Genomic DNA, 27,093 nt, shown 5'->3' with positions numbered 1-27,093 from the left:
GCAAGGCTTTGATAGTTCTGTCTGATATAGATTTCTTCTTCTCATTATGCTTCTTCTAAAGTCTAACAAACAAGAAATACTGTCATTTAGATAGCTACTAGGCCCAAGTAAGTGTCAATGCTCTCAGCAAACACAGCTGGTATCATGGTAACTCTGATGGAGAATAAATGACTCTCTGATACAAATGAAGCTATGCTACTTGCATCCGTTTTAAGTTACTACGAGTTACTAAATCACACTTGTAGTCATGACAAGCTTTTATTAATTTTACTTTGGTTTAAAAGTTTTCAGCTCAGACACCAAGAAAATGATCTAATTACTTAGAGGAGTTGTTTATGTAGACTTAATTCTAGACTATCAATTTATGCTGTCTAAACACCTGCAGCAAAATCTTGTTCTGCTAACTTCAAACAACTTAGTGCTGCAGAGTTTAGTGGAAATGGTGGATGTATTAAAAGTGTTTGAGAAAATGCATTATATGCTTTGTAATACTTGATACCATTGCGGAGAATTTTCTGACTTTTCAGAATTTCTTCACATATCCTGAAACAGGATCTTTTGATAGATCTACATTAAAATCTCCCTCTGAACAGCAGAGTTGGAAAGTTACCTGAAACATGGATTATTATGTAAACTAAGGCTAGTCTCTTTCTCATTCCAACAAGCTGTGTGAAAATCCTGTTTTCTTCTTTTCAAAATGAAGGAAATTAAATGACATAGGAACAATGTAGGAAGAAGGTCTGTAAGACCTGAAGATAATTGAACATACCCAAAAAAAAAAAAAAACAATGTAAAAAGTTCTGAGTTGGAGATCTTGTATAAAGCAACACACACAAAGTGGGTGTAAAGAGGTAGGTGCCTAGAAAGCAGTGATATTTTAAATGATGGTGGAAAAACACGTGTGCACTTCATTTTTCTCTTCAGAGGTGCTCTTCTATTCTTTCTCTGGTTTGCATTTGCAGATCTCCAAAATGACAGTAATTTCTGAGGAGCCCAGGTATTTCCCAAATTAGAAATATATCTTGGAATAATTTGTATTCATAAACTTAAGTCTCTACCTTGAGATAAGTACTCGAGCCCCTGGCACTGCATGGACACAAATACTATTCCTGAGCATGAGCATCTGCAAGTCATGGGCCTTTCACAAGACAATCAGCCCTGGGCAATCAAGCAAACCTTCCCTGCCAAGTTTGTTCAAACTTTTCAATCTTGGTTCCCTGCTTACTCTGTGGTTTCCAGAGAATGATTAATTTTTTATTTTGGGGTGTCTGTTTCCTGTGTGTGTGGTGATGTGAGGTGGTGCAACACGACCCCAGTTTCAGCTGGGTAGGAAGACAGGAGTTCCCAAAGATAACATTTTTGTAGATGGATTTCTTACTTCTTTCATTTACCCTTCAGGGTCCAAGACTTTGCTAAACATTTTTCTAAAAGTGGAAGTTTCTTCCACTTTTAGAAAGTAGAGGTATGCTACATATCTCAACAGAGTCCTTACGCACTGTGGATGCTTTCCTTTTGTAACTCTCTCCTTAATCCTCTGTGACATGCAGCATGTTGATCACAAAGAGGCACTCCCTCCTCTGAAGACCAGTGTTCAGCTCCTCAAAAGTGTTTATATGTTCCCACTGAAACGATGGGAAGTTAATTGCCTTAATCCATCTGGACTCATATGTTGTGCTGTACTGGCCATGTTGAAAATAATGGGACCCCATTTTAACAGCATGGTTTTAGGCATGTGTGAAAACCATGGGCAGCTCTCCAGGTACTCGGATACTACAGTGACAGAGGATACATAAGCACTTGCTTAGACAGGCAATTGAACAGATTTCAAAAGCAAGGCCTCCAAAATGTATCTTTCATAATATATTGCTGCTTTTTAACAGCTTGTTGTTGATAGATTTTTAAACCTGCAGCATATGAATAATGCAAATAAGGAAATGTTGCACACTAATGTTGATTCAGTAACACTCTGTATGCTCATTAGCTAGTGTGCATTATAATTGAACTCTTACATGTGACAGCCACATGAATGCCAAATGAAACCGTTATGATTAATGCTGTTACAATGAATACCAAATGAATTTTTAATGACTGAACACTTACCATTTTCTCTTCCTGTTGATTCTGTGGCAGGCAAAATTTTGATTATTTTTAAAAATTGGATTTAAAGCAGTGATATGAATGGCTTGTTGTATTGTAACATAGAACATGCTTAGCTGGTGCCAAGTCATTTTCCAACACATTTTTGTTGACTGTTTAAAAAAAAGCTACAGGTAAAAAATCCCTGTTTTTCTAAAAACTGATGATGAATGAAGAATTATTCACTTGCTCCTCTTAGGAGATTCACTTAGCAGTGATCCATGGATACTAACCAGACATCACAAGGAAAGGGAAATGGGGATGACTGCTAAAGCAGTGAGTCATTTTTATTTCTTTTTATTTTTGCAAACTGTGGCACTGGAGTGATGGAAAAATAGATTTCTTTTTTCTTTTTTTTTTGTTATTGGATTGAACGCTACATGAATAAACAAACAAAATATTCATACTTTAAATACAAACTTTGTTCTTTATTCAAGTGAGCAATGCTTCCACAAAGTTTCTTCACCTTACGACACTATTTATCTGCAGGGAGCAGTTGTCATTAATGCTACCGTATTATCTCGTATGCATAGTATTTTGTTTTATAAATGGCCATGGACCTATTTAGGGAAGTGTTTACTGGTGACTGCAAGACTTCTACAGCCAGGTCCATGCTGAAACACCATCCCATCTAACATAACAACCCTTGGTGCAAAGGGTAAAGCCTCCTGTCAGACTTCAGGCATTTTTATATTTCACAGAGCAGCAACTACATCTGAAACCACATCTACTGGGCTTCTGGAGGGCACAGGCAGGACTGTGTTCACAGTTGGAGATACTTATGTAAAGTTGTTTTCCTTGTGCTTTCATGAGCTATACTAAATGTCCTGTGAGCCACATGCCTGTGGATTAGTTGCTCTCTTCTGACCTAGGTTGTGTGAACTTCAAGAAAAAGAACACAGGCTTGCTCCTGAGTTCAGTAACATCAAGCTGTCACTTCTTATCTTTTACTTTTCTTGAAATTCAATCTCTAAATTGGTATAAAAAGTTATAGTGTTTGTCTGTTTATACTTATTGCAAGACATTATGAAAAATAAAATTATATGAGCAAGAATAAGCAGTTGGTGGCCAAGTATTCTGTGAGAAACTCCTGTAAATTAGGAAGAAAGCTGTGTTCCATAAATAACAGGCTAACTGCAGAGAGCAACAATGCCACTCTTCACAGCAGCAGCAGAAATGCATGGTGGTAACAAGAGAGGAAAGATCTACCAGGGTTTTTGGGCAAAAGGAATGAAAAGTCAGACCTAGCTGCTCCTGTGCATTCCCTTTCCACCCCTGCCTTCTCTCTTGCCTCCTGCAGGCTCGGTCAGGGATTGTTCTGGGGTACCAAATACTTCTGTGGGTAGGGATTGAGGCAATTTTTGCCCATGTTTGCTTTAGACACTGCATGAATTTTAAACCAAAATGAAAGAAAGCATTTTGTGTTTCAGCCATTGAGGCTTTCTAAGTGTAATGTTTCTAACATCTCCCTTTTTCCCCTTACCTCCTTCAATATGCTATCTGATTTGCATCTCTATCATGTTATAACTTTGATATTTTTTTCATTTTTTCTTCTCATTCCCCTATTTTACTAAATTTTCCCGAAGAGTTTTTCCATCACCCAAAATAATAATTTCTTGACCTTTTTTTTCCATGGCCAATGTAAGCAATGTAAGACCTCAAACTAGGTTATTTTCTTAAAAAAGTAAAATAAAGATTTAGGTTCCTCCAAGTAAAGCTGAAATTCATCCAAACAAGAACATTTGTGACACAGGTGGGTCAAAGTGAGTCTGGTTCACAGGAATTAAATGAGTAGAACCAAATCAGGAGGTACTCTTGTGATCCTGCTTACACAGAAGAAAATGATAGTCTTGTTTTAATACTATAACAAGCATCTAGTTCCATCAGATAATTCATATTAACTGCAGATTGAGTGATTTTACATGCAGCATGCAAGAGGGGTCTGAGGAGGGTCTGAGGAGGATGCAATCCGAATAGCAAGATGGACAGACGGACAGATCTGACAGGACTGTTTTACAAAGGTGAGGACTTTGAACAAGGTCACAAAAAAGTCTGCTGCTGCAGACCTTGCCCTTCCCAGACCTTGTTCCATGTCTTATGCATGAAATAGCCATTCTCTTCTTATGCCAACTCTAGGCATTTCTCTAACACAGTTTAAATTTAATCTCTGCTTTACACTGCAGTGTTTTGGAAAACTGCAGTTATGGGTGGGCACAAGGATATGTACAAGGTGCATACCTTGAGTAAATTTGGAAAGAGCAACTTTTATTGATATGTACCAGAAAGTGCTTGTAAACTTCCCCTGCAGAGTTATTTTGGTCTGCTAGCACAAATTTGTCAGCTGCTGAGAGATATTTCTGTGAGCTGAGAGGAGGATGCTTTTCTGGGCTGGAGAGACACGGGTGCAGACCAGTGGACTTCCCACTCCGGGGGCTCCTGAGGACAGGAAACCTCCCAGCATCAGCAGGGCTTCTCTCTCAGGTCTGGGGTTTGGGCTGCTGATCAGCCAGCGCTGGCAGCGCAGCTCTGAAAGCAGCACAGCAGGGCAAATGCTGGCATTTATTTTCTCTTCTAGCTTTGTTTTCATAGAGGGATGAAACAATTAAAAGATCAGTGGAGCTACTCTGAATTTTTGAATACTTATATCATGCTCACTTCCCCTGACAGTGCGCCTATGCCTTTTGAGGGGCTTATAGACACTTAGCAAATGCTTTTAGTATTATCTTCTTTTATGCCATGTGCTTTATTGTGCTCTTTAACTTTCAAACAGTTTCTAAAATACTACTGGTTTGGACATCTTGTTAGGTCTCCTCTAGTAATATCTGCTTCCTATTTCAAGATTTTCTCTTAAAAGGTGACAGTGTTTTATCCTATGGTGAACTTGTGTGTCTCCTGTCAAACAGAAGAGATCTAAATAAACCAGCCAGACAAATCTTGGGTATTCTGTGTTATATCTAATGGTGCTATTGGTTTGCTGACTTTTTTTCCTTTTTTTTTTTTTTTTTTTTTTGAGAAATGACCTGGCTCTGCTATCATAATTTGCAGTATTGATTCAGAAACTAGCAACCCTGTTAATCTTTGAGTTCCATACTATCACTTTTCCTGTTAGCTTACATAGAAGGAACTTAATTTTCCACAACTTTCATGATGTTGTATAGAAATGACGAGAATTATTTTAACTTAGAGTGTAAAATAGTATCTGCTTAAAAATACCTCTTGTAGATGGCAAAATCTTCTTTTTTGAGACTTTTTGTTTTGTTTTATTTTGTTTTTTCCCCCAACATTTTCTCTTGCAGGACAATTATTTCTTGGCTAAGTACATGGAAAAACAGATAAGCTGCTTTTGAGGAAGTGTTAGGAGAGAAATGTGCATTGCTATTTATTAATAAATGGCTGAGCCTTGCCATGTGCAAAATACAGTCCTTTGCTGCATTCCAGGTTAAAGGTATCAGGAGGTATATGTCACTCCATTCTTTTAAGCTCTAGAGTTACTATAGGTTTCTGTACCCGGGTTTGAGTGAGATCCAAGGAACAAATAAGAACCCATTTTGTACAGACAAGTTGTAAGACATGGATGAAGACAAAGAATGAGCAGAAGCATAATTCACCAGCATAGCTGATGGCATAATGACATTGATTTTTTTGATTCATATATCACCCCAGGTACAGATATATGTCACTTCATTTCTGTACAGCATGATGGAAAGTCTGTGAGGGATATTATGACTTTTTAAGTCACTGTTTCTCAGCCAGGTTGCTTTGGGGGCAATGTCTTCAGCCCATGAGCTTGATAGCAAAGTGACACTCCTGCCCTCAGCTAGATGAGCTGCCAGTTAAGGATAACAGCATTGCATAAACAGTTAAGTTAGTCCTGTATCTTGTCTGTACTGGGGTGCTGTGTCAGCTTCACCTCTGTGGGAGAGAAGCCTGTCAGCCCCTGTGGCTAACACTACCTTTCTCAAACGGCTGTGGTGCAGACGTCAAATACCTAGTGCTTCCTACAAGGTGTAAATCTAGATTTTTCCTCTGTATCACAAATACTCTGTTCTGTTCTGTTCTGTTCTGTTCTCTCAAAATCTTGTCTAGATATTGGTCATGAAGCTAGTGACAAGTAAGAAGAGCAGGCTGAATTTCAGATAGTCTTAGAAGATCTTAAATGCTCCTTAGGGGTCTGACCCTGTGTCTCTTACCCTTGTAAACCTTTTCTTTTGTTTATCCTAGTAGACCCATGAGGAACTATGGCTAGAGACAGTGCATATGATTAAGAATTGCAGGACCAAGGCTGTGTTTTTTGTGACACAATGTACTGTTGCCAGTAGGTCACATCAACGCATATAAAAAATGGAAAATCCTGTTGTATATCAAGCATTGAATTTTTGCAGTAAATCAACAAATCGAAGTAAAGTCAGATCTCAATTACCTGCACAAGATGTACTCTTGTTGATGTTATTCAGAACATGCATTTTATTGCCTTGCAAACATCTGAAAAGAATTCAGTTTTCAACAACTTCAGGCTTTGCTATGGCATAATGGCTCAGTTTTGTAACAACAAGCTGAAATATTGACTGTCACAGAATTGACTGTCAAACTGAACTTTCTGGGGTTTGTTTTATTTACAAATTAAAACTGTCTTTCCATTTTCAGCTCTGCAAACAATACCTGTGTTCTGAGAAATACATACTTTGAAAACTGTCTGTGTACTCCAACATGAAAAAGACTGCTCCTATATATATTGTTATTTAAATATAAGACTAAGAGGAACAAGTGCAAGCCATGGGGTAGCTTATCTGCAATATAAGGCATTTCTTCTACCTTTGATGTATGGACATGAAAAGAAAGTGTCACTGAAGTATAATTTTAAAATAATCTAGACATAGAATCATAGAATCACAGAATAGTTAAGGTTGGAAAGGACCTCAAGATCATCTAGTTCCAACCCCCCTGCCATGGGCAGGGACACCTCACACTAAATCATGCCCCCCAAGGCTTCATCCAACCTGGCCTTGAACACCACCAGGGATGGAGCATTCACAACCCCCCTGAGCAACCCATTCCAGTGTCTCACCACCCTAACAGGAAAGAATTTCCTCCTTATATCCAATCTGAACTTCCCCTGTTCAAGTTTGAACCCGTTACCCCTTGTCCTGTCACTACAGTCCCTGACAAAGAGTCCCTCCCCAGCATCCCTATAGGCCCCCTTCAGGTACTGGAAGGCTGCTATGAGGTCTCCATGCAGCCTTCTCTTCTCCAGGCTGAACAGCCCCAACTTCCTCAGCCTGTCTTCATACGGGAGGTGCTCCAGTCCCCTGATCATGCTCGTGGCCCTCCTCTGGAATTGTTCCAGCAGTTCCATGTCCTTTTTATGTTGAGGACAACAGAACTGCACACAATACTCCAGGTGAGGTCTCACAAGAGCAGAGTAGATGGGCAGGATCACCTCCTTCGACCTGCTGGTCATGCTCCTTTTGATGCAGCCCAGGATACGGTTTGCTTTCTGGGCTGCGAGCTCACACTGAAGCCGGCTCATGTTCATTTTCTCATCGACCAGCACTACCAAGTCCTCCGCAGGGCTGCTCTGAATCTCTTCTCTGCCCAACCTATAGCTGTGCCTGGGATTGTGTCCTGGGTTTACCAGGAGCCATTTTGCTCCTTCTTAGTAACTGGTGCAAGCTCTGTGTTTTGACTTCCAGCCTGGGCAGAGAGCTGATAACACCGATTGTTTTTAATTGTTGCTAAGTAATGTTTATTCTGGCCAAGGACTCTGTGAGTCTCATGCTCTGCCGGGGACGAGGGAGGCCGGGAGGAAGCAGAGACAGGACACCTGACCCAAACTAGCCAAAGAGGTATTCCATACCACAGCACTTCATGCCCGGAGAGGTAACTGGGAGTTACCGGGAAGGGCAGGCTCTCTCTCTTCAGGGGGGTCGAACTCGTTTGGCGGTGGTATCGTATTCTCTTGTTATTTTCTCTTATCAATATTATCATTGGTGGTAGCAGCAGTGATCTGTGTTATACCTTAGTTACTGGGCTGTTCTTATCTCAACCCGTGGGAGTTACATTCTCCTGATTCTCCTCCCCATCCCTCCGGGAGTGGGGAGGGTCGGGGGGGGGGTGGGGGGGTGGGGGGGGTGAGTGGACGACCTGTGTGGATTGGTTTAAACCACAACAGATTGCTCCGACCCAGGTGTAGAACCTTGCACTTGTCATGGTTAAACTTCATAAGGTTGGTATCAGCCCACCTCACAAGCATGTCAAGGTCCCTCTGGATGGCATCCCTTCCCTCCAGGGTATCAACCGAACCACACAGCTTGGTGTCATCGGCAAACTTGTTGCAAGAGATAACGACATTATTTAAATATGTAATTAATTTTGCTGAGAATCTCTAATATGAATAAACAGATGCCTTTAAATATCTCAAGAATGAAGTCATATGAGCAGCTCTTGCAAACAAGGTACAAGGGCTATTTTTCCATTGCAGCTCCTGGAATGTCAGTTGTACTGTAATACACAAGTATCAAAAAGTAAATATAGACTGATGTTGCATCATATAGTTGAGCTTTTATTTATAGAAAGAATTAGAAAGCTAATTATAAAAATACTCCGTTGTGTGTGAAAGGCCACTGATACAAATGGAAGTTTCACTTGTTTTGAAGAACATTAACTGAGTAAAATCTCATTCTTTCTCTTTCAAATGAGACTTGGTTTGCATTCCGTATTGTTTAGATACAGTTGTTTCGTTCACATATAGGTCCATCTTGATTGACAGCCCCTTATCAGTAAGGGCTGTAAGAACACTTTTTTAAATTTCAGTCTGTAGCAGTGTATCACAAAAGGTATGACTTTTCTGTCCAGTGCTTCAGGAGCATATTTAAAAAACAGACGACATCAGAAACAGATGTGATTTTTGACTGGTGTTTTAGTTGAATATTTTATGTTCTTGAACATCTCTTTGGTATAATATTAGAAATAAATGCATCTGACTGCACTGGTGTATCAGACAGCACCATCTAGATAGGGGCAGTGCCAGTGGAGGAGGGTGACTTCCATTGTTTACTTCAGGTTTAATCTGGGGCCAACATATTTTTTTTCTACAACATTGTCTGTTTGATTTGTGTCATTACTAGGGATTACTAGGAAGAACATATATACTTCTGCTGCAGCAAGCTGACAGGTCACTGGCTCATGCAGTTCTCAAGCACTGTACCATAATTTTCCAAAGCAGGTTTCTTGAGGAGATGTAATATACCAAAGAAAGATGCAGAAACATATGGTAATCTTATCAAATGCCTACACTTACGACGACAGGAGGAAAGGCATTTTCAGTGGACAGGATACTGAAAGGCAGTGGTTTATTGCACATCATCAGCTTGAGCCATCTAAATTTTTCCACAGTAGGGAATCTGATCTAGAGCATATGGTGAGTTCACATGCAAAAACATGATAGACTTAAAATGGCAGTTTTTAATTAGCACCTTATTAGTGTTCAGGTGCTAGCCATGTTTAACAACATCATGAAGTATATGGGCTAGATTTTTGCATCCAGAATGGCATTACACCTGCTTAAACACATTTTGCTACCTGAATTTGTATTGACTTTACTAATGATGGTAGAGGATACTTGGAGCTTTTACAATGCTAAAGTACACTATACTTTTGAAATCTTTGAACTATCTTTTGGGTGACTGGAAATTAAGCAAAAAATCTATGCTAATGTACTACAAATGTTCTCAGGCTGGGCTTTTTTTTTTTTTTTTTTTTCCACATGTAATTTTTAGATAAAGTATCTAAACTTGCCTGAAGTTTGACAAAGATAATTGCAGCACTGTTGCTAAGTGTTCTTTGTAAGCAATCTGTATTCTTTACACACACTGTTACAATTAGAGAGTAAAAAAGAAAAATTACTTCTCCTAGTTAGATGATTGAAATAGTTTTTTCTAACATTGATTTTATCAAAACAAAGATTATGGTACTTACGATTTAGGCCTGTCATACGCACATCACAGGTTAAGAATTATAGGATGAATAGGGATGGAGGAAATGTTATCGCCTAAAAAAGAGGCCCTGAAACATGAGAAAGGTAGTATTAATGTAAAGAAGTCTTGATTTGCCTGAACGGTTTACCAGCTAGTCATCTCTAGACTGCTTCATCTAAACCATTTCTCAAGGTACATTCTAGCTTTCCATTTGACATAAAAAAGAAAAAGAAAAATATCACTGTTAACAAAATTGTTGTAAACAAAAGCAGCAAGAGAGCACTCTGTCCATTGGCAGATAACAAGTATCTAAGATTTACTATATAGTAACCACATTGGGAGACTAGTTCCACCAGAAAAATCATATTTTTGCTGAGTGAAAGCATTAGACACGAACTTTTAGGCACTAGCAGTTTTGGGGAGTTCATTGTTGTACGTGCCAGTCCATTTAAATGTAAAAACCTAAGGTATTTAGCAGTCTTTTGCTTAGCCAGAATATCTTCAGTTATTCAGGATGGGGTATGATTTCTACCAAGCAATAACCAGAGAAAAAAGACATTAGCTGTAAACCTTGTAGATGGCTTTTTAGGAAACAAGGTGATTTAAAACGCCTGGGCTGCCTGAAAACCAAGCCCACCTGATCGCTATAGGCCCTTTCTGCTGAGTCCTGGTTGATCTGCATGAGAAACAGAAGCTGACTGAAAGAGAGAAAAAGGATGCACAAGTAAAGGTTATCAGAAATTGTAATTTTGACTGACTGAATTGTAGCTGGTTTTCACTGATTTGCATGTGGTAAAGTGCACTAGCAAAGGGAACAAAAAGCAAACCAAAAAAGGCATTTTTTTTGTTAATAGCAGTGTGAGGTGGGATGTTTTCAGTTTACTCAGAGCTGGTCCCTGGCCGAAATGTCAGGAACATATAACAAGAGATAAGGTCCATGTTCAAATCAGTGCTAATCAACTTTCTAACTTGTTTAATGCCTGGAACAGCGTGAAAATGAAACTGAAAAAAAAAAAAAGCAAACCGCAGCTCTGTGATAAATGATGTACCTGGGTATTGTTTTTTCTTTCATGTTATCAAATTCATGTGAACAAGTGCTACTTGTTTTTTCAGGGTGGGGTGTGGTGGTAATATTCACTGATATTGGCAATTTTTGCTTAATTCTGTAGTGAGTAGCTACAAGTAGTTGCGTTTTGAAACTTCTATGGTGGTTTTTCTTTGGTTGTTGTTTGATTGCTTTTTTGAGGTGTTTTTGCTGTTGTGTTTGGTGGTGTGGGTTTTTTTTTGTTTTTTGTTTGGTTTGGTTTGTTCATTTTTTTGGTGTTGTTTTCTTTTTATAATACTAGTTCATAATATCACTTAAATAAATAAATTTAGGAAATTATGAGCACTTCTAGCACAAGCTGTTGCCCAAAATGGCAGCTTGAACAAGCAAAGAAAGTGTTACAGAGATGAATTTGTTTAAAAAAAAAAAAAAAAAAGGTTAAATATGTGAAGGTGTTATTACATTTAGAGGTTTGAATTTTCGCCAAAAATGAACATAGAGGTTGCATGTTCTTTCATCAGTTTCAGTAGAAAGTAGTATGCCTAAGCAAATTAGTTAAAGCTGCTTAGAGAACTAAATATGACTGTGGGAAGATAATTTTAGTGTCCAGTCTCACACAGTCATGCCAAGCTAATTTTATTCTCCCTTTCCCCCCTTTTAACTCAATGCATTTATATAAAATCAAGATAACTTCCTTTCCCCCTTTACAAATATATATACAGAGGTATATATATTGTATATTAATATAAATATTTATATAGATAGAAACCTGTAATACTAAAATACAGTAACGTATTTAATACAGTAAAGTGCCTAAAATATGTATTGACTAGGAGGAGGGAACAAAAATATATATAAATTTGAACTGTTGATTCCTTTCTTTTGGATGTCGTGTGTCTGATAACACCTCTAACTTTCTACCAACCTGTTTTAACATATTTAAGGTGTAAACTAAAAAAAATCAGTTATGTGTTCTGGCATGGATAGTCATATAATGTTCATTGATGCATTCTCCGTTTAAGTAACTTGCATATTATTAGTTGTGCTATAACAGAAACTAAAGCGTGGTTTGTGTTTTTTTTTAAATCTAAAGGCTCTGTTATGGTAAATATTACCTGTATATATTGATATGGGAGAAGCAGAGATAATCTATTCCCTGTGAGTATTAAAAAAGGGATTGTAACGGTTTTTCATGGACATTGTCAATTTTTAGACCCTGGCTATTATCAGAAGTATGATCTGAATAGGAGAAGAAGATAAAAACAGTAGGATTTCCTAAAAATTATTTTTCTTGACTTTTTTCAGCTAACAATAGCCAACTTTTAACTTCCCTTTTTCTCTGGAAGATTCATCTGAGTTTTTGTCATTTTTAGTGTTCTCTTACCCCTCAAAATAAGAATCATCACTTCTGGTACCATCGATAGAACATTATAGTACAGGAAGCATAAAGACAAACATCTGTCCAAAGTAGTCATTAAATGATCATTACTTTCTTGCTAAGTAGGGTCATAATGACTTTGAATATAAGCTGCAGGATATGAGTATGCCATACCAAAACAGGCTATGCCAAGGAAGAAATTACCAACAGAAAATTTCATTGTACAGCATAGACTGGGGTTTTTGTTTGGTTTTGGTTTTTTTGTTTGTTTTTGTTGTTGTTGTTTGGTTGTGTGTTTGGTTTGGGTTTTTTGTTTTGTTTTTTTTTTTTTCCCCAATGAACTTGGAGAAGGTTTTATTATTTAGCCATCTCTGTCAGAAATTGTTGCTACTATAAGAAGGCAAACGTTTCACTAGACTGACGGGTGTGCTTGTAAGAAAAAGATGGTATTCCAGCTTTGCTTTTAGTAATGATATCCTATTTTTTACTTAACACTGTTTTATATAGAAAAAAAAAGCTTTTTCTTTTTCTGTGTTTTATCAGGAACTGTGATTCTCAGAAAGCGAATGTAGAGCTTAATGAACATTTAGCCACAAAGACTGGTTGCTATACAGCATTTAATCAGAGCAGAAGCAAAACTGTATGTGAGGCTACAAGGGAACTTGTAATATCTACAGACACAGCAAAACAAGCTAGGGACAAAACAAGGTCTGATCAAGTACAGCTTCACCCTCTGCTTCAGATTTCTCTTTCTACTGTTGAATGAAGTCAAATGCAAAGGTTTTTGTGAATGTTTAGCTTATATTGTGTACATTTCAGTTGTAACCATTAACGTAAATCACTGGATTCTCCAAAGAGATGATTATTGCTTATAAATACTTGCAGTAGGTGCATGTGCGCATAAACTGGGGAGTGTGAGCTCACAAGCCTGTATGACTGCATAAACCAAGGACCCAGACCACAGCCATCACCTCCCTGCAATACAGGTCACAAACAGCGTATGGTCTGCAAGCATCTCTCTGCAGCTTTTGATCACCTCTGCTGACTTCCACATGCTGTATTTCACGATCTGGCTCCCTGTGGGGCTGCATAAGGGCAAGGAGTTGGCTGTGGTGGTAGGAGGGACAAGACTTGCTCTTTTTTTTTGCTTAAAATCACATTGGGACTGCAGTTTTAAAACCACAGGAGAGGCCTTTCATTCTTTGTTTTGTGGGAGGCGTGGATTATGTAGACACAACCATAATGGCTTTTCATAATATTGAGTGACACTATTAAGAATTTGGTTTCTAAAGTTTAAGTAGATGTTGTTTGTGATGGAGAAAATTCAGTAACAGTGTGCAAATGCTGTCCTTAAACTGTTCCTGGTTTATGTCCTTGAAGAGTTTATGTGGAGAAGGTTAAACTTAATTAAATGTAAAGAGTCAGGTGAGAAATATGTGAGGAATCTGCTGAATTACTCTTCTACCTGCAATGCTATATTTTAATCTAAAGCAACTCTTTGTGTTAGGCATTCATACATCCTAGCAGGTAAGGTAGAAGGACATTTGTTGATCCTGGAACAAGCAGGCAGTACAGGGAAGAGAGTAACAGCCCTCAGCACAGCATGAGAAAAATAGAAAAACAATCAAGCTGTAGTGATGAGTGATTTCAATTTCCCAATATGAACTGGAAAAACTGAAAACCATGGCACAATGAAAAATAAAATTATAGAAGAAATAAGAAGTTATTGACCTGTGGTGTCAGGATCCTAATAGGACTTGTCCTCTCCAATTTCAGCAAAAATGTAGTTAGTAGATTAGAAACAGCAGAGCTACCTGGTTCAAGTGACCCCATGATTAAACTCAATATAACTTAGAACACTAAGCCAAATATATCAAAAGCACAATATGAATTCTCAAAGGTCTACATTAAAGGTATATGAAAAAAAACCTCTGTGAAAAATGGGTAAAGAAACAATAACAGAAGACATTTTTTGTGAAGAATAAAGGGTTTTCTGACATTTCCAAGGTGAAGTATTTGGGGGAAAGAAAGATAATGATGTGATTATGGGAAATTCATTCCTACAGTCTGACTATTGTACTTTCTTTAAACTCTCAATTTAATAAATGTGTTCCATTACTGAATTCCTGCTAAAATTATTGTGTGAGACCTATAGCTGCAGCCATACCTGGGAGACTGGGGACAGCAATAATTTTCTATTCATATTCATTTGATAACTGTAAAAGGGTTGCTTAGGAGATGGGTATTCCTCCATTAACTGATTTAACCTCAGTCCTTGACTGCAGCAAGGAACAGCCTTTATAAAGTTTTCTGTTTTATTGTTTTGTCATCACAGAAAAAAGATAAGCATCTAGGGTTTAAGCTGGAGAGAAACTGATGCTTCTAGAGATGTGCTGGACATTGTTATGCAGCTGTGGTATTTATATGTGATGTCTCTGCTAAAATGAAATCATTATCAGTACAGACACTTGAACCATCTCCGGTTAGGTTTTCAAATTAGTGCACTGTATGTTGTGTGAATTTGTCTTAAAACTAGCCATGTGGTCATACTTGTTCAAATAATTTGAATTTTCATGGTTTTCTTTGCCCCTGTAATTCAAGCATGTAATTGCACCAAATATTCCAACAATGATTTAAAATAGAGAGACTAGTGTGTATTTTGTGACAAGAACAGATGAAGTGGCAAACTGTATCATTGTAGAAGATACTATAGGGTACTGTATTTTTCCCTTGTCCCACTTTACCCACCTGATTCAATGAGTAAGATCTTAGCCCTTGTGGAAAACTAGTTGGAGAAAAAAAAGTAATTCTTAGAATGCTTAAAATTCAGATAAAGCCACAACCTCTTTCCACCTCTATATACTGTTATGTCATGTAGAAAAGACAAAACCAGACATAACTTAATGTAAGTGGGAAGAACTCTAGAATGACTGCGCAGAAAAATGTTACTGATGCTAATCTATGCAAAGCCAATATTTTTGTAATTGGCATCTAATAATGTCTGTAATTTAAACAAAATCTGCAGTTTCCCATCAGCATGTTTAATTTTTTATCTGTAAAATAGCACACCACTTATCACAAGGTTGGTAAATGCTTTGAAGCATTCAGATTCTGCTGTGAGACTCCTATTTATGACCAAGATAAAATAAGTTTCACAGATTATAAAACTCCCTGTTGCTGAGATACCTCCTTATAGCTTGTCCTACATTTCAGTGAGTGTGGGCTGAGGGTTTCTTTGTGGCTTGTTTGTTGGCTGGGTTTTTTTATTGTTGCTGTTTTGGATGTTTGTTTTGGTTTTGTTTAGTTTGTTTGTTTGTTTTCCTCAGGTGACAATCTTTCATCTTATTTTGTATTTCTGTTTTTTTTTGTTGTTTGTTTAATCCAAGTTATGTAGTACCTAACACCTTCAATGTGCCCAGGACATTATTAAAGTCAAAGCCAATAAAATGGAAAGGAAAAGAAGTTAAACAGCTGTTTAAGAATTAAGTGGGAGCAGGAGGTGTCTTTGTACACTAGAACATCATAAAAATGCTGACAATGTACAGTATTATGACATGATATCAAAATAAAGTGTTAATCTTATTTTTAATTTACTTGTAATATTCTCCATAGTAGTAGGGAGCCTATTCTTGCACATCAATTTTCTTGAACATCTGAACTATCAATCAGTAGCCAGGGATCTAGGTCATGCCTCTTCTTTTCCCCTCTCTTTTTCTATAACTACCAAAGAGATTGCCCTGTGGCCAGTGGTACCACGTGGGGAGTGAAACTGAATAATTTACTGTGTGTTGATCTGCTTGTGGCCTTCACATAATTTTAGACTCCTCTGTTTTGCACCTTGCTGAGTTATTACCTTTACAGTATTACCTAAAATCCCATTCCTAATTTTCAGACTTCCAGGGGAAACCCTGACCATGGCAAAGGAAAAAGACAAATATATGCCTAGTGTAAAACTTCATAACTTTCATGGCCTCCTTTCATCTGTATTTGTTGTTTAAATTATCAGGTCTTTTTCCTGGATTCTCAGTAAGCCTTCCAGAGATGGAAAGGTTGTCTTCTGATAAGGGCTCCATTCAGACCAGACTTCTCCATTTATTTCAACATTTGTGTTTCTCATCAAATGCTCTGAAATAATTTTAAAAAGTGTTTTGAAAAAATAAAATTATTAGAAAGAGCACTTTGCTACAAAACCTTGTAATATGTGTTCTATAATAGTTGAGTATAAGTGTATGAACTGGTATCTTCTGATTCTTGATTAAACACCTTGCTGTAAAGGCTATTGCTCAGGCTAGTTTTGTTTTCACTGTCACTGACCAGAAATTAAATCTTACCCCTGAGAGAAGTGATGGAGCAGAAGTGTTGGAGAACTGCTTTGTGTTGAGATTATTTTTCATACCATGGTTTTAAAAGTAGTCTTTGAGAGCTAGTTCTGCTTGTTTCATAGAAATTATAAGTTATGGCAGAACAATTCCAGTGCATGCCTGAAACTTACATCTTTTTTTTAATGTCAGAATAAATATCTGGATTTAAAAAGAAGAATCTACCTCAGATACCATTTCTGGGATCCTGGCAGGCATTCATATGGATGTACATGACAGAGCATTTGTTCTGTAGCTCACAGACATAACAGGTTGAGAGGTTCTCCACTTGTTCAATTTATGAATTAATATCTAGATCAGCTAAAGGACGACATTTTCTAAGTGTTGTATCTGCAGTTCACACTAAACATATGCAATGCCATATTGTTACTGAAGGGTTATGGACTTTTTTAATTGGGAAAACTACCAGAGCTAATATTAGGTATGAGGTAGTATATACCGTGCACTCTTATGGCACCAAACCAGAAAAGAAACAAATTAAACATTTAAAAATAAATTGAAAAATATCAACAAATTCCCCCACCTGCCCATTATTATTTGTGTAGAGAGGTGTGCAATTCCTATAAGTCCTGTGGAGGCAGTCAGATTAGACCTGTAAAATATATAGCTGTATTCTCTACTAACATGGTTCAAGCCCAGCCGGTAACTCAGCTCTATGCAGCCACTTTCTTATGCCTCTCCTTTCCCTCCAACTCCAGCGGGGATGGGGAGGAGAAACAAAGGAATGTAAACCCCACATGTTGAGATAAGAACAGTCCAGTAACTAAAGTATGATATGAAACTAGTACTAATAATAATACTAATGATAGGGGAAATAAAAAAGGGAGAGAATATAAAATTAAAGGTGAAAGGAAAAAACCAACACAACTGATGCACAATACAATTGCTTACCACCTGCTGACCCATAATGAAGCACTGTACTAGCTGCTAGGAAAGAGAGAAAAGCTGTTACGGCTGAAACCACAACAATGTACTAGCAGCTACAAACCAGAATACTCATGGTCTTACCCTGCATAGCAAATTAAAAGTGCTGATTTCCAGGTATTTGCTCTTTACAGATCTTTGGGCAGAGTGGGGAAGAAGATGGGCAGTAATGCACTGTCAGAGAACAAGCAGGCTCTCTGCAAAGCTTAATTTCAACAAGTTTTGTCTGGTTCTCTCTTATTGCATATCTCACGTTATCTGTTACTATTTTTGTACTGCAGATATTTAGTCTGTTCATTTCATATATAACTCAGTGTAAATAAGCTTCTAAGTATACAATGATAAAATATCAGAGAATACTAATTTTCATAACAAATTCTATTTTAGAGGAAATGGTCTTGGAACTATGCATTATACCGTATAGGCTTTGTACTGCTGGTCCATGTCAGCCTTACAAGATTATATCACTACATGTGTTAAGAACAGGATGGAACAGACTCATAAAATGCAGTTCTCGCGTACACCTGTATAATGAATAATTAAGGCAGAAATCCATCCCAAAACAATTAAACACCCAAATACATTTGTGTAGCCTGTAAATTTGCACGTACACCTTTCATGAGCAATTTGGCATGCCTAGGCAATGTACCAATATTTTCTGCTAGTAAATAGGTAAAACTGGCAGCAGTTGTCCCACCTTTAACGAGCTTCTTGGTTTACATCTGTTGCATCCAGCTGCAGTCCTGTTTTTCAAGAAATTGATTTCTCCACTTCCTCCTCCCTCCTGCCCCCCTCCTCTTTATATTAGTCTTTCTCAAGCTCACAGGTATAACCATAGATATCCTAGATATCTCTCAAGTCAGCAAAAAGGCTTAGTGATGCTCTTGTATCACCAGCCCCATCATCCTCAGCCAGAACAGCCCCAAACACATCAATAACTTTTTCTGCCAGTGTGCTAGAAAGCACCACAAGGCAGCATCAGTAACTGCATGTTCTATGAACAATGTATAGAAACAATGAGTTTATATTTTAGTACATTTTAAAGGCCAACATCTGTTCCAGCATCACTGGGCACCCTTTTTGGTAGATATTGGGCACAGTAACCCCCCAGCTGCTACACTATGGGATGGGATCCTGGCAGGTGCCGTGGTCTCAGGAACCACTGCAGGGCTTGATCCCATAGAGGTGTCTGCCCTGACCTTGAAGTTGGTACCAGACCAAAACAGCCTGTGAGTTGTCACTTAATAACAAACTTGGCTACCTATAGGGCCAGTAGGAGGACACAAGTTGACTAAGCATAGGTTCCCACAGGTAAAAAAAATTGTGTGAAGACAGAGTGCGCGTCTCTTCCATGAACAGCTGAAGCAAGCTCTCTGACAATGCTAGAATGCTAAATCTGAATCAAGGTAATTCACTGCGCACATCTACTTTAAAACACTGACTAGGATACTATAACAAGCTTGAGTCTTTTAATTTGGAAGAAAAAAAGCCATGAACTGTGTGTCAAGAAACCAAAATAATTTCCAGATTCTTAGACTGCTGAAAATATTTTCTGAGATGGGACAGAAAACTGCTGGTTTGTTGAGTTTTTTTGAATGTATTTAGCAAAGGTTTAAACGTGTCCAGAAAACTCTAGAGGAATTAACAGCATTCAAAGTTCTTTACATCTACAGTGTTAGACACAGGTTGTAATTAAAAAATAATTGTAGCTGTTAGTTTATGCCTAACTACAGGTAGCTTCTCATTAAATCAGTGCTTTGCCATTTATCTGTTTTACTGGTTTCCAATTTCTGTGATTTTTTGCATAGTAATTAGAAAGTAATGCATTCTTTGTTTCAGAAAATTTTGAGTTGTCATAGCAAGAAACGTGTTCAGCCAATGGAAATTAAACGTATTCAAATTAGGATGGAACTAAATCCTAAAACTCCCTTATAAAAAAACCCAACCGCCAGATAAATATGAAAACATAACAACTTTATTCAATATGGTTGAATGTCTGTGTTGTATTGATTAATAATTCCTGAATATTTTCCTTAAACAAGAATTGAGTGTTTTGAAAAATCAGAGATTGATTGGTTGATTTGGGTTTTTGTTTGTTTGGGATTTTTGTTATTTGTTTTATCAAAATTATCTTGATTAGATAAAAGTCACAATTTCCATCTAGTGGGAAACTCCATCATTCCAGCATTCTTTTTTTCCTCTTACCAAATCTGGTTAAACTTGAAATACTGATATTTCAGGCAATTGTGTTAACAAGAAAAGTAATCAAGGAGAAAACACTGAAATGTATTTTCTGAGTGATTTCAATATTGAGTTGTACTTTCTATGGTAGTGACTTGCCCCACTGAGTTGTAGTTCAAAAGTGTCATGGACTCATTCTCCTTTGGTCCTTGAACTGATTGCACCTCCCTAGGTGCAACCTGTGTGTACCAGTGAGAGAATTCTCTAAGGGGAAACTTTGATCGACAAGGCCTTGGGGGACAGAATGCAATAAACGATGAAGGGAGTTTTCTCCAGGACATGGCTGGGAGAACAACTTGGAGTGATTTGCTGTTTAATGAAATAACAGTGAAGGAAGCAAACATCGTTCCAACATAAAGCAATAGAATTTGCTGGAAAAATAATCCCAACTCATTTCTGCAAGTGATACAGCTTAAAAATAAAGTCATAATATTGAAAGGCACTGAATCAATCAGCTAGTGGAAACTGTGCTGACTATTAAGATTTTTAGCTGTGCATGCAGAAAGGAATTGAATCCCAAAGGCTATGCCTGCATTGCACCTAGGACTCATGGTCTGCACATGGGCACACCTCCCACCATCAAGAGAGATGGCAGTGGAGACTCTGTGCTCTGACACAGGACTGTGGGGTGGCTGCAGCATCCAGATCAGGAGCAGGTGTAACAGCTGAGTAGAGGAGAATGATGGTGTTGCAGTGGTTTGTCTTTGGTTCCTATCTGTAATTCTTCTGGTCATCATAATATGTTGATGTATCGGTTTGGAAATATGCTAGATGATATGGATGCTTTGATAGAGCAGCTATGAGGTTGGATTTATCTGACCTCAGCAAGTTTAATAAGATATTTATAAGATTGCTGCCACCCTAATGATGTTACTAGTGTAGGTATGATATACACAGAAGTGAATTGCAGTTTAATAAATAGAATAAAATGCACTGTAAACCAAATGCTTTATAGCTTTAAATGAATATAAGAAATACATGGATTGGTTTATGAAATGTCAGGCTCTAAAATATGTTCTTCTAATCTTTCCCTGATATGGTGGTTTCAACATCAATTAATATCATGTCCTGCCAGGACAAAGAGATTTTGAAGATGAAAAGTCTGGCTGTTGCTTTGGGTCAGGAAGAGAGGTTGTAGCTCTCACAGTGAGTGTTTTGGTTTTTTTTTTTCACTGAAGAATAGATTTTATCAGAAAATTCCTGCCCAGCTGTAACTTTTGTTGGTACTATGCACAGTAGTTTCCTGGTAGGGACAGCCATGAAGCATTAAGTCTCAGCTGAGCCACATGGACACAATCTGTTTCTAGTGCCCATAGCCTTTCCCGTCTGGGAGGCAGCCATGGTGGAGGCTTCGGGACACACTAATTATCTCCATCCAGCCAATGGTTACCAGCAGAGCAGTCCACAGAGGTCTCTGGTCTCAGCTCAGGCTTCACTTTCATGTTAATTGGAAGAAGGTAGTAAGTATCTAAGGAAAATATGTCCTTTAAGCAATGCTCAGTGCACAAAAGGTATATTCAGAAGTTATGTTGTTTTCTGAAGACTGTAATAAAATTTCATTACAAAAATATTCATGTCTCTTTATTGACTTCCTTGTCAAGCTTCTTTTTTAAGCAATGGAAAACACACATTTTTGGCAAAATGTATTCTAAGTCCTGTAGGTTTTGTGTTTGTGATTATTAAAACATACAAAGTATCAGATTACTTACATGCCTAAAATTACACCTGTCCTTAAATACCATGCTTATTGGACATGTGAGAAATTCCAGGGAATCAAGTGCTGGTGCTCTGATTATACTAAAATATTTAATTTCAGAACTAATCCCTTGCTCCTTTGTTATTAATGTATGTTATATAATAAATGTATCACGATATAAAGAAGGCACAGTGAACAGTTAATCCCTGGCTAGCTGTGAGTGCTTTCTAGACCCTGTGCTGCAGCTGCGAAGCCCCTCACTGTGACCGGGGAGCCAGGCACAGCAGCACCAGATGGCCCTGCAGACAGTCGGCATCGAGCCAGCAGAAGCTCGGCTACAGCTCCGTGAGCCAGAGCTGGTTTCGTCCTGTGGTTTCCACTCTATGCAGCTCAACACTCAGTTCCTGGGAAGACTTATTAGCTCTGGCACCATACCACAGGAGTTTACAGCATTGGCTTGGGACGATTGCTGTGCTCGGGCTAATAAGATCCTACCGGAGAAAAGTGCCAACAAACACGGTATAGAGACGATTCAGTGGCTGTATGAGGAACCAGCCTGGGTCAGTCGAGGACAGATCTGAACTGCGGCTTATGAGCCCTGCTTGATTCCAGCTGAGTCTACAGAGCCATTTAGATCCCCACAATATGTCTATAATCTTGGATTTTTCATTACCCGGACTATTCCACTCCCCTGTTATGTCGGGTACCAGAGAGGTGACTGTAGCTAGCAGGGTTGGGTTACTTATAAATACTTGAACTGTTTGACTGTCTTTTTCTTAAGTGATTTTTCTTGCATCTTTGCATTTGACTAATTTCACATTGCTGCTAGTTGTTGCATTTAGTATTCTATTTGTGTTTTCCATCCTATTGCTACCAATATAAGCACCTTCACCAACATTACTGCTAATGACTTTCCCTTCTTTTCATCAATAAAACACATATTCTCTGGAGTGACAGTAATATCATCTGCTAGAAACCACGTTACTCTCAATAAGACAATGCAAAGAAGAAAGAAAATTTATTTCAGTCCAGCAGCTGTAACACTGTTTTAGTACTGGTGTGCCTGTCGGGGAGGGGGAGTAGGCTTTCTTCTTCCTTCCATTTTTGGAAGTGGGTTTGTGGATCACTTGCTACAGCTGTATTACCATAAGCTTTAAGAGGTTCATTTTGTCTGTAATATCTATGCACCAAATATGTCAAAACCAGATATTCCAGATAAGAAGTATTTTGATAGGCAACATGAAATACAGCTTGTGAGATGGGGGGGGAGGGGGGGCATGGGGTGCTTACCCACTGGTAGCTGATTTCATCAGCATCTTTGTCTAATCAGAATGTTCTATCTCTACCACAGAACAAAAGCATTATTTTTAATAAAAGCATTTTCATATGCAGGGATCACTGGCAGAAGTCTGTGTAAGCAGTAGTGATAGAGTCTGGTTGTACATGAATATCTGACTGTTCATTCAGGTATCTCAGTAGCCAGCCCTCACCAGCGTGGTGTGGAATTACATGCCAAGTACATAAATGTAACAGAGTTTTGTGGGATACAAATGATAAGTGGGCCTTTGACAACTAATCTGACTCTTTCAAGAAGAAATGAAAAAAAAAAAATAGTGCCATTTGTTTTGTGTGAGCTTTGTGGTAAATGGCACATTAGCCTGTAATCTTTTCTATGGTCAGAAGGGCTTGTGTGCTTGTCTACGGGCATCATAATTTGAGCAGAACAATCTACTGTGTCTTGTAGATTCATCTGTGTTTGTGTCTTTGTCTGTGTTCACTCTTCTGGACAAAAAAAAAAAAAAACACAGAAGTGTTCCTTAGTCATCTAATTCCCCAGATTTTACAAAACCAGCTTAATCATAATAATTTTCATACATGACAAAATAACTGGTCTAGTGATTAGGCAATGGACACTGGGCCGTGTAAGGAGACAATGTTACTCCTGCAGTGCAGTGCAGAAGGGGCTTCCAAAAAAAGTTTATGTTTTGAGGTAGCATGTTGATTGTAAGCTTCCTCAACCCCCTTTTCTACACCAGCTCTGTTTTTTCAAGTTCTCTGCAATAGCAAATGACTGTGCACATGGCTGGGTGTGAACACAGAAATAAGAAGCTTTGTCAATCTGATGAGTTGCAAGTAGCTTGAATTTTCAATCTTTTTCCTAGGAAAACTGGTAATTTTTTTTTCTTTTTTTGTATGAAGTTAGTCACAGCTGCAGTCTGCATGAGCACAATCCCTCAGGTGTATGTGTAGGCTATTGCGAGGTAATAAAGTGCCAGACAACCACTGGGTATTTTTTAAAATTAAAAAAAAAAAAAAAAAAAGCCAACAAAATTTGTCCAGCCAAAATCCTGTTTGGAAATTTTCAGCAGGATGAGGATTTTCAATGGGTGCCTTCTTGCCAAGGCTCTTTAGTGTCCCTGATTCCAGGCCCTGGCTATTTTTGATTTTATTGACTTCTCACTACAAGGGGACCACTTATATGCTAAGACACTTCAAAGAAGTAATAATGATTAGTGTGCCTAATCTGGTTCCTAAATAGTGGAGATTAAACACCTCTGAACATTTCTTTAAGCCAATAGAAATAAAAATAGATCTTCTCAACTCTAATGATGACTGGAAGCCATTATTATAACATTCATGATGAGTTTTGCTTTTCACCACAGGTATCCTCAGTACATTGAAACATATGTAGTGAAAGAAAAACAACAGAACACCTTAAAAGGAGAAAGAATTGTGATTGAGCATGGAAACAGCAGACAAAACAAGACAGATCACTGGCAATAGAAAGAAATATGTTAACAATGAATAAAATAAGGATAAAAAGACAAGATTATTTGCATACACTCATAAAGAGAGTAAATCAACATTTTATTTTTTAGTTTTATCTAAAGATTTTAACAGTTGATTTATAGTTAACTTGTCTAAAAAGAGCATAATTTTGTTTAAGTATGTACTTTCAAACATTAATATAAGCACTTGCCATATGTTTCTAAAATGATAATTATAAAAAGGGCCCTTTTAATAGCTGAGATTTTGTCTAGAAATTATGCCAGTGAAGATTCCTGTAATAGTTCAAGCATGTGCTTTATGCTTTTGGGACATTAATTTTCAGTCCTGCTGGGTTTTGTTTTATAAAATTCCTATTCATAGGGTAATTCTAATTAATTCCTGGTCCTCCTGAAAGGAATTTTCCCTTGTCCAAAACCTTTCTAGGTAATGGAAGTGTCTTTTAAAAGTACAGTAATAATCCTCTGAAGCTGCAGTAGCTCTAAAGATATTTTCAGTTGTGTACTAGAATTTATACAATCAATTGGCTTTCATAGCATGGCTGACCTAGCGAATAATCCCTCAAGGTAAGTGTTTGTATGACCATCAAAGCTAGCTGTATGTTCACTTATCCTGCTCAAGGGATATTGCTCATAAAATTTAGAAACAACATAAAATATTGGAAATGCTCCTGTTACAAATTTTACATTCTAAGAGTCAACCCATATCTTTCTTGAGTCAAATAAGCATGGGTACAGTCTTCCTTGGCCCTTCCCTGGATTACAACTATACACAAACAATTAAGCTTTCTTTTAGCAGCACAGTTTTCTTGCATCAGTGGTCAACTAATGCAAGAGGAAGCAGAAGCTGTTTGAGGAAGAGGTACTTTCCATGTGATGTGCCTAGGAAGAATTGCAATAATCATTCATGCTACTTATTCCTTTTAATTAGTGACAATTGTCTCCAGTTTTCTTTTTCCTTTAATTAATTTAATTCCTTTAAGAAGTTTGCCTGAGTATATATAGGCTTATGTCTGTAACAAATATGATAAACCATTCCTATCCAAGCAGAGAAGGGCTCTGCGGTTTGTAAGAGTGTATATAAACGTCAACTGTAGAAATCCAACTATTAAAATACATGATGGAGCTCTGTATCTCTGAGCAATGGTTCTGGGTTTGATTGTTTATGCATTTATTTAGTTTCCACCTTTTTGATTTGGAGACACTGATTTGTCAAATACAGTCAGGATTTGCTCTTTCAGAGTACGTCCAACAAGTATGTGATTAATTCCTAGGAGATTTTATGCTAACAGTGGGCATTAGTTCAGGGTTAGGATACAGAGGTTTTCTGACTCCCCCTGAATGTGGAAGATGCTGGGTGAATGTGCAACAATCTGAAAAGGTGCACACAATCTCATGGGTTTACCACAACAGCTTGAATGTCAAGATTTCCTGTTATGTCACTCAACACATCATGTGCTTTCATGCACGAGCTGCTGCCTCTTCCACACAGCCAATCAATTACCCTTGCTTATGATTTCAAAGCATTTGTTCCTTAAACTAGAGTTTTTAGCAAATGGGAGGCAGACAGGTCTTTTGGTGAGTTCCTGTGCAGACACACATAATTTGGCCTTAGATATAGAATCATAGAATAGTTAGGGTTGGAAAAGACCTCAAGATCATCTAGTTCCAAGGCCCCTGCCATGGACAGGGACACCTCACACTAAACCATCCCACACAAGGCTCTGTCCAACCTGGCCTTGAATACAGCCAGGGATGGAGCACTCATAACCTCCCTGGGCAACCCATTCCAGTGCCTCACCACCCTAACAGGAAAGAATTTTTTCCGACTATCCAATCTAAACTTCCCCTGTTCAAATTTTAACCCGTTACCCCTTGTCCTATCACTGCAGTCCCTAATGAAGAGTCCTTTCCCAGCATCCTTATAGGCTCCCTTCAGATACTGGAAGGCTGCTATGAGGTCTCCACGCAGCCTTCTCTTCTCCAGGCTGAACAGCCCCAGCTTTCTCAGCCTGTCTTCATACGGGAGGTGCTCCAGTCCCCTGATCATGCTCGTGTCCCTCCTCTGGACTTGTTCTAACAGTTCCATGTCCTTTTTATGTTGAGGACACCAGAACTGCACACAGTACTCCAGGTGAGGTCTCACGAGAGCAGAATAGAGGGGCAGGATCACCTCCTTCGACCTGCTGGTCACGCTCCTTTTGATGCAGCCTAGGATACAGTTGGCTTTCTGGGCTGCGAGTGCGCACTGAAGCCGGCTCATGTAAGGTTTCTCATCCACCAACACCACCAAGTCCCTCTCCACAGGGCTGCTCTGAATCTCTTCTCTCATAGTTGGTGAATGAGTATGCATAAAGGGCTTATTTTTAATTCAAGGCAGCATTTTGTGTTAATAGTTTGAGTAATTTACTTTAGGTTTTGAGTCTGTTAAATGTGCTTCCAAGTTACTTCACACTTCCCCACGAGGTTGTTTTAAAACTGTGTGTTAGGTGCTTATAATTCTAAGAATTATTTAAAGAGAAAGAAATGTGCTAC

Source organism: Lathamus discolor, chromosome 1 (assembly GCF_037157495.1).
Source record: "Lathamus discolor isolate bLatDis1 chromosome 1, bLatDis1.hap1, whole genome shotgun sequence".
Taxonomy (NCBI): domain Eukaryota; kingdom Metazoa; phylum Chordata; class Aves; order Psittaciformes; family Psittacidae; genus Lathamus; species Lathamus discolor.
Note: the sequence above shows the minus strand (reverse complement) of the source record.